We start from the raw sequence: 8744 nt of genomic DNA, 5'->3' as shown, positions 1-8744 counted from the left end.
TAATATTTAGTTTATTTCTGTGTATCTTCAACAAAGTGAACGGGATAGAGAGTAGCACAAAGAAAACATTCACATACTGTAGTAACACCACCATTCATGGGCAAAACACCTTGGCTAACACACTGGCACTTCTCCCGGCAGAGCCCGATTCCCTCCAATTCCTCCGTAATAACATGATTCATATATTTGATATGGCCCAGATAGATCATGAAGACACATTATATCCCATTCCTCAAGTGAAAGCATTATTATGCCATGTTGTTGTTGCTGTTGTTGTTAGTGCTGGTGTGTTGGTGTAGAGGTCACACTATTTTTCTTTTCCAGGTGAACCGTGGCTGTAAGATTGGCCAGGGCAACAGAAAGAGAAATCACACCAGAGAGGAAGGGAAATCGGATCAGCGAACACAATAAAGCAGGAACTCCAAAGAAAATGACCTGGGAAGCAAGCCACATGCCCAACTCTCAGAGAGTGTGTGTGTTAGTGGAATATATTTTTAGGGGAAGAAGGACTACGATACATATAACTACAGGCTGTCGTTTTGTTTGCTCACTCCCGTGGCAAAATGGAGGACATACATCGTCTCTTATTGCCTAAAAAAAAAGAAAAGAGTAGAAAAAAGGGGGGCTCACAATGCAATTCCAGTTGCCCTTGGGTGTGGCGCAGCGCTGGTCACTCAGGGAGTGTGCTGCAGGAGTCACATGGTTCAGATGGATCGCATCAATTTGCCACAAAAACAATATGCCCCCCCACCCCCACCCCTCATATATTCTTCCTTCTTTCTCCCTCTTTCTCTACCTTCTCTAAGCTCTCAGTCCATCATCACATAATATAAGAGAGGAACCAAATCCACAGCCTGACCTCCCTCTTCACCCCCCGTTCTCACCTTTTCTCCCTCGGCTACTCTTTTTACTGACTCTGCACACTTTCCTTATAACTCTTCGTCATTATTTCTTGTAAAAATTTTCTCATTTTTCCTTTTTTCCTTTCATATTCTGCTCCTCATATCTCTGCACAACACAATTTACAAATTAAGTATCAATAAAAATCTGCTTCAGTAACTTGTCCCATTTTTTTTTTAACTTTTCTCTGTTTTTGACCATATCATGTTTTTTTTTCTCTAAATTTAATGCCACAATTTGCTTCAATTTGGTATATTTCTAATGTGTTTCACTGTTACATTTAGGAAAGAAACTTATGTTAACAAAGGACATCTTTCAAAGTTTTTAAACATATGTTTGATATTAATGTAAAAAAGCAATTATATAAAAACATTCAATAACAATTTGGCTCAATTTAATTTCTCCTCTTGTGCCTGATTCTCTTTTCCTGTTATGCATCTCCCATTGGCCAGAAGACCACTAGTGCCACCATGTGGTACTCTTTGGAACAGCATAAGGGAAGTAAATCCTGTAAAACTGATGCAGATAAAGACAGGCCAAATTACAATTTTGTCTTTTTAACTTTTTTTTTAAGTCTGACAGCTGTATTTCCTTAGTTGACCAAATGGTCTGACCATTCACAATGATTTCATATTGATTATGGAGTCAAACTTTTTACACCTCATCACAACAGCACAACAAAAAAGTGTGTCCATATCTATAAACTGTACCATATTCCACCTAAAATTATGTGGGTGCAGTTAAATGTGTGATTACTGCATTAACAATTTTAAAACACAGCTCATTTGCAAAGTCTGTTCAGCTTCTTACAAATTTAAATGAAAAGGCCCAATCAGCTTCCTATTATTCATTACAGAGTTCTATGGGCATTTTTTCATCACTCAGATATATCTATTTTTTTTTCATCTGAAATGTGCAGGATTATGTAAAAAAAAAAAAAAGAAAGAAAGAAAAAGAAAAGACTTCAGAGACACTCACCAATGACAATTTAACAATGTTTTAATATGATGACAGCTGTGGGGTTGTTGCTTTGGCAGGTTGCCAAATCTGATGAAACACATTTCCTTGTCTTCATATTTTGTTTTTTTTATTAACGAATTTTTAATGTTGTAGAGAGATCTTCAAGATTTTGCACTGAGAAGCTTAGTTTACTTCATTTTTCTCCTATCTTTTTCTTAATATACACTTTCATGCATTAGGAATTAACATGTTTGTTGCGTGAGAGTACAACACAGCCTTTGAATACTGTTAAATAATGTTTTGTCTGGCAATGGAAGAGCATCATGAAGTGAGGAGACAGCCATGATGATGTGATTTAGAGTGCTCACAGTGTGGGGTTGGAAACTACAAATTCATTACAAAAAGTTTCTGGTTACAGCAACAATGTTTAAGAGATGTGGCAGGGACAGAGCAAGGGGGTTTTAGGAAGGAAGCTATGTTTTTTGAGCTTACTCCATACATAGGACTAATATATATGTATATATACATATTAACTTATGGAACTACATAAACCTTTAAAGTCTAATTTCTAATCTCATTAACTAGGAACAACTTAAAAAATCTAATTTAAGGTCATTTTACCAGCTTTTTCATAGCTTTCATCCACATCTCAGGGTCCTCTTCGGCAGATGGAGTTTACTCAGATGTAATGAGGATTTCACAGTTGTCATCATGTGACCTTAGTATGCACCTCACAGTTTTGTTGTATGCAGTATATAACAAAGCAAACTTAGTTGTTGTTGTTACCCCTGCACACATCTTCTTCTAGTGAGTCAAGAGCAAAACACACATCTATATTAAACATTCAAATAGGACATAAATTGGCCACCACTTTTATTTTCTTTCAACACATTTAAATCTCTACAGTGTGTCCTCTCTCTCCCTCATTCACATTCAATCAATCTCCACTCAGCCCTGCAGTTAGTAAAAAATAACAAATCCTGAAATAATAGCTTAAACTGAAGTATTACTTTAATACTTCAATTGAAATAACCTGGTTCCAACATTTTGAAAGGAGCAGGCTTGGTTGCCCAAGGCTACACTGTAATGTGTGAGTGAAAGTAGATGGGCTGTCGCTTCAGATTAGAGAACAGCCTCAGTGTGCCTTTGACGGAGAGGCAACAGGGGTAATGGGAGGTGGAGGGGATTAGAGTTCATAAAAATCACATATGAATGGAGATAGCCAACAATGAAAGATGTCATTTCCAGAACAGGCTTGGTCTACACAAACTGGGCCCGAATTACACTGTGTGTGTGTGTGTGTGTGTGTGTGTGTGTGTGTGTGTGTGTGTGTGTGTGTGTGTGTGTGTGTGTGCGTGTGTGCGTGCGTGCGTGCGTGTGTGTAAATACTGGCACACAGGGAAACAAAATAACTGCAATGGTATTCAGAGGTTTTATATTTAATGTCGCCCTCTTACATCTGCATGACTGCATTGTTTTCTGTACAATTCAAATGAATAAACAATCAAAGATTCTGAGCTTTAAGAGAAGGCTCGAGGCCCTGTGCAGGTGCAGTTTTGACATCTTAAACATCCAAAATTTGTCATTTAACCTTCCAGTTTGCTACCCCAATTTGACTGCAATGGCTCATGAAGACTGGTAGTGTTATTTTATGTAAATGAAAAGAGATATGTTTTGTGTACCCACTTTCAGTTTTTATTTCTGGAATATACACATTCAGAAACAAACAGCCTCTGAAACTTGCATACTGGTCATGCCTGTTTCAGCAATGTGGTTACAGATCATCATAAGCCAATATCAATATCCTAAACTCATGAATCTATGAGATCAATAACCATCCATCCAGGTCAACACACCTCCTCCTCTTTCCTGGAATGCCTGAACCATCGGAGAGACAAGAGATGGTTTCATTCAGTATCATAGATCTATAGTTTTAGTCATAACTTTTCCTTTTTTTGACCTCACCCAGACTGTCACCACTGTCTTAACATTTGATGACAAGGACAGTCAGTGTTGCAAGCAACAGAGGACTCCACTCCCTCACATCCTCGCCTCAAGGCTGAGAGCAGATTGGTGGAAACCAAAGGTACAAAGGATGTCACAATAATTCTGCAAAATCTGGAAAATACAGTTAAAACACCATCTTGCTGCTGCACAGATTTCTGAAAGGGAAACTTCTTTTAAAACAGCCCAGGAAGTGGCCACCAGATTACCCCAGACTTGGATGTTCTGTATAAAATTGGCCTCAGAGATGTGTTAACAGAAGAAAGACATAGCGGCAGGGTACACCTAAGTGGCGCAAGTCGCCCTTTGTGAGTCCAAGAGTTACTGAAAAAAAGTGGAGCACCTGCTTGATGGGGCAAATGGCTGGATTTTCCTGCCTATTGTCTTCAGGACAACATCACCTAACCCTTGAAAGAGGGAGTAAGAAGGGGCCAAACCAATAGCCGCAGGATGGCTGGTTTGGTGTGCCATATCTGAACTGCTACCTGGGAAAGATGGTCCAACCTGACTGGCACGGCCCAAGGTTGGCCATGAACCAAGCAAAGGAGCTTTAGGAACTAATGCCTCTTTGGACACCAGGGGGTTATTAACAGCACCCAGTAATGGCCCATGGCGATCCCATACCTGGGGAATACAGGGAAACAAAAGGAAAAATGTACAACAATGCTTCCACCCTCTCTAAAAACAGCTTATCTAAACCCAGGGGACCTTCCTGACCCTTAAAGGAGAGCCTGCAAGGGAAATTCTCCTTGTTGAAGTAGAGAGTTGCTAATTCTCTGAAGAACTTCAGAATCAGTATCATGAATCAGATCTCTTTAATACATGCTGCATGGAAAGACCCAAAGTGTTCTCTCCAGTCTTCCAAATGTTTCTGACTTAAATACAAACAGAGTGGGGGGTTACAACATTTCTTCCCACAACAATGACCCCTTGATGTTTGGTTGGTTGTATCTTTCCCAGGACAGTGAGCATTTGATGCTTCATTAGAATGTAAATGTCATACACCATCTATCTTCCTGTAACACCTCAGGCAGAGGCAATTGTCTCTCATCTGACGTTATGACACTTACACCCAAAAGGATTCTCCCCTTTTGCTCTCACATCCTGATATGGTCTTTACAGGTCATTGCTTACTGACTGAATAACTATTTAATTCTCACAAGCCCCATCATGCAATTGTTTGTCTCTGCTGATGCAAAGAGGTCCATCAGAGCCTTGCCGAACCAAGTCCATAAGAGCATTAGCACATCAAGTTGAAGCATCCACACTCCCGGGAAAGGATCAGTTCTAGACAGGAGGTCATCTGCCTGATCTTCAACCCCTGGAATATAAATTGCCCTGAGTAAACCCAGATGCTCAAGGGCCCAGGATGGGTTTTTGTGCCACCTAATCCACAGCCACATTGAGGCCATTTCTGCTGCCACTGTGAAATAATTGACTATCCTTGCTTGCTTGCCCTGTTGATGCCTTGCTTGTTGTACAATCTGCAGAGAGAGTGAAATCCCACATTGATGAACCTGCATCTCACTTGCCACCCATTTCTGGTGCATTGCTCCACCAGCTCTGCATACATTGCCTTCTTCCTCTCATCAGCCTCCTAAATGTTAATTCTAGTAAGGATGACTTTCTTGGAAGCTACAGAGTAGCACCTTGTCTGTCCTTAGTGTTTTTCTTGGAACTTCAGTTGCTTCCCTAAGTCAGCCTTAAGTTCTTAGTCTTGTGCCACTTCAAGTAGGCCAGTAGGGTGGTTTGGCAGCTCATGTTGCTTGTCCCAAGCCCTGATGAAAGCGATGGTCCTTGCTGGGCAGATGTACTTGCAGTGGCAGATCCTATTGTAGACAGACTTCGGAACTTGATTATAGCGCCATGGGTACTGCCCCTTGCCCTGGGTATTCGAACAGCAGCTGAGGATGTGCCTTAGTGTTTCTCTCTTCAGGTGCAGGGGCATTTTTCCACATACAACTGCCAGCCTGGCTCTACTTGGTTTGACTCAGTGGGCAGCCCTGCATGATTGAGAATTGTGTTTCCACCACAACTGGGCTACCTGCTTGAAGGTGTGTCTTGTGACTGACACGCTTGTCTCTATTCCTGCAGTACTATCTAAGAATCACTGCTAACAAAGCGTAAACAATAAAAGCTTTTATTTTGAAGCATAACTACAGTAAATATTGCATTTTTACCAGCAGTAACTAAACATGACTCCTGAAACAGCTGAAAGCAAACATGATGAAACAGTAAACACTGCAGATGTTTGAAAGTACAAACAGGATGAGAGAAACCAAAGAGATACATTTAGAAGCTACAAAAGTACTGAGAGCTGAACACACAGAAAAACGTCTTTCCCTTAAGTTTCCTGCACAGACAAGAGTTGAGTATCAATATGCAACACACACTTGTTTGATGGAGATGGGTGCTTGCCATAGGTTAGCTGCGGTTGCTAGATGTCACGACAGCCCACTTAGAGGTGGGGCGGACGCAGCTTGGCCGTACTCCAGAGCAAGTCCATCGCGGGTCGGTCTCGGCTCAACTCGGCACCATAAAACTGGTGATAGAAAAGCAAATCAATGCAGCTGGGTTTGACTTGGCACCGCCATAAGTGCTAGTGGAAAAACGTCATAAGTGACTCCATTTTCCAGCGAAGCAAGTTGGGTGGGCTTGGGCTCAGCTTTCCACAGTTCCACTCATGAGACCTATCATTCTGCTGCTTGGTCCCATCTTGTCCAGGCTATTGCTGCACTTCAGTCATTATGCGGGCTAGCTCCTCCTCAACTGATGTATGTACCTTCTCTAGGATTAGCACCCTCCTGTCTTTTGCCTGCGCCATGTCATAATAGTGTTGTGTTGCAAGCCTGTCCAGCCATGTGCAAGTGTGTCTGTGCTTACCAGCATGCGTTGCCTTAGTTGAGACTTAACAGCTGCCATTGTGTTTGCTTCCCTCCTCTTTGGTCTTGCCCTGACCTTGATGTCAGCCCGGGAGACTTTAAGGTCACAGAACTCAGAATATTGCAGCACCTCCCTCGTGTGGGTCACAACAATTTTTCATTCACATGCTGTTTCACATTTCAGCTAGTTGTTACATCAATACAATGTGATGCTGCTCAGGCTCTGAGGTATAGTCCCAGCTACCTTGAGAGATGATCCTCCTCTTAAAGCTCTCCACTGTTGAGATTTGGACCTAGTCAACCAATAGGTGCCAGAGAATCTTTGGGCGGATGCCAGCCTTAAACCAGGCTTTAGACTTTATCTTTAATTTAACCTCACATAATCCCAAGCAACTCCTCCAGCCCCTTCATGGTCAACCTACCACCTGGGACAGATGTAGGCTTTCTGGTCAGGTCATCTAGGAAAGCCCTGATGGGTGGCAGTCAGTTTCTAAAGTTAGTAAGAGGTCATCTACACTCAGCCTCAGGAGACTTCACCAGTTTATTCAAGGTCACATCGAAAACAATCATTAAAATGGTAAAGCCAGAGATGATACTGTCTCCATCTCCACAGCTGTCACCATTCTGTTCCTCGTGGTCTATCTATCTATCTATCTATCTATCTATCTATCTATCTTATCAAATCATAGCTATACAAGAATATATAATTGTACATAATATACAAGATGCTACGATTACAGACTGCTGGAGGCATCTACTCCCTGCAGCAGCAGCAGGGCCAGCAGCAGATTAACAGGAATCACATTTAACTTTAAGCATGGGGAGAGCGAGGAGAGCTAACTAAGGTAACTTACCTTGACCACTGATAATAGGGTCTTCAGTTCATTACACACAGTAGTTGTACAAAACAAAAGTGAACATGTTCATTCTTTCCAAAGAAAAAACATTAATGTCACAATTTGGTAAAAAGGTTGTGAGGACCCAAATGCAGAAACACACAGGAGGTGGGTAGGATAAAGAACAAAGGGTGAGCTTTAATTAACAAAAGCTCAAATCCAAAAACACATATAATTCAAAATCCACAAAGTGTTAAAAAAGTGTAAAAAAAGAAAAAAAGAAAGTAGCAACACAAAAAAAGCTTTTAAAAAAAAAGTACAACCAAAAGCGAAGTACAAATGAGTAAAAACACAAGGAACAAAAAACCACACATACACACATACCACAGGAGAAACAGGGAGACACTGGAGGAAATGGGCTCAGGTGACTCACAGGGGAATCACACAGGAGAAAACGGACAAACTGACAAAGACCTGAGGAAGCACACAGACTATTTACACACACAAGGGCTAATTACCAACAACACACAGATGACCACAGAAAAAGGGAAGAAAATCACAGTGGAGGGCAAAATTTCAAAATAAAACAGGAAACCACATAAAACAAAACAGGAACATGATGACTAAAGCGTCATTCTGAAAACACAGTACTTTTCCTAGTTCATGTCATGAAAAAAAGTAATGTTGAAACTTCCATTAAGTTTATGGGACCTTGAAAAATCGAAAATTGAGTTTTACTTTTGACGGAGAAGCACATGGCTGTATTGTTGGAGTTGGAGTTACATTTGAGACTCCAAATCCTTATTAAGTTATGAATTAAGTTTAGCCCTCTGAGCTAAATTTCAGCCTTATGGTGATTTTTTTCTATGTGTATTCTGAACCTCACCAATAACCTATTTTTCACTCGATTGGGTTGAAATTTGTAAAATTAGTAACAGGAAATCTTTTTTTTTTTTTTTTTTTTTTTTTTTTTTTTTACCAGAACGAAGAATCTGTCATTTTCAAAAATTCATATATCCACTTGTTTTCACTTTCATGCAACAAATTTTTGGTTCTGTGTACTAATTATTTGGTCTTTAAAGTGTCACAGATCTTGTTAAATATAGCTTCAGAGCTGAAAAACACACTTTGTAGGTTATTTTGATGGTAGATTTTCACAAAA

This window comes from Pagrus pagrus, assembly GCF_965226575.1.
Source record: "Pagrus pagrus genome assembly, chromosome: 1".
NCBI lineage: Eukaryota > Metazoa > Chordata > Actinopteri > Spariformes > Sparidae > Pagrus > Pagrus pagrus.
The sequence above is the reverse complement of the archived record's forward strand: the minus strand, read 5'-3'. Positions refer to the sequence as shown.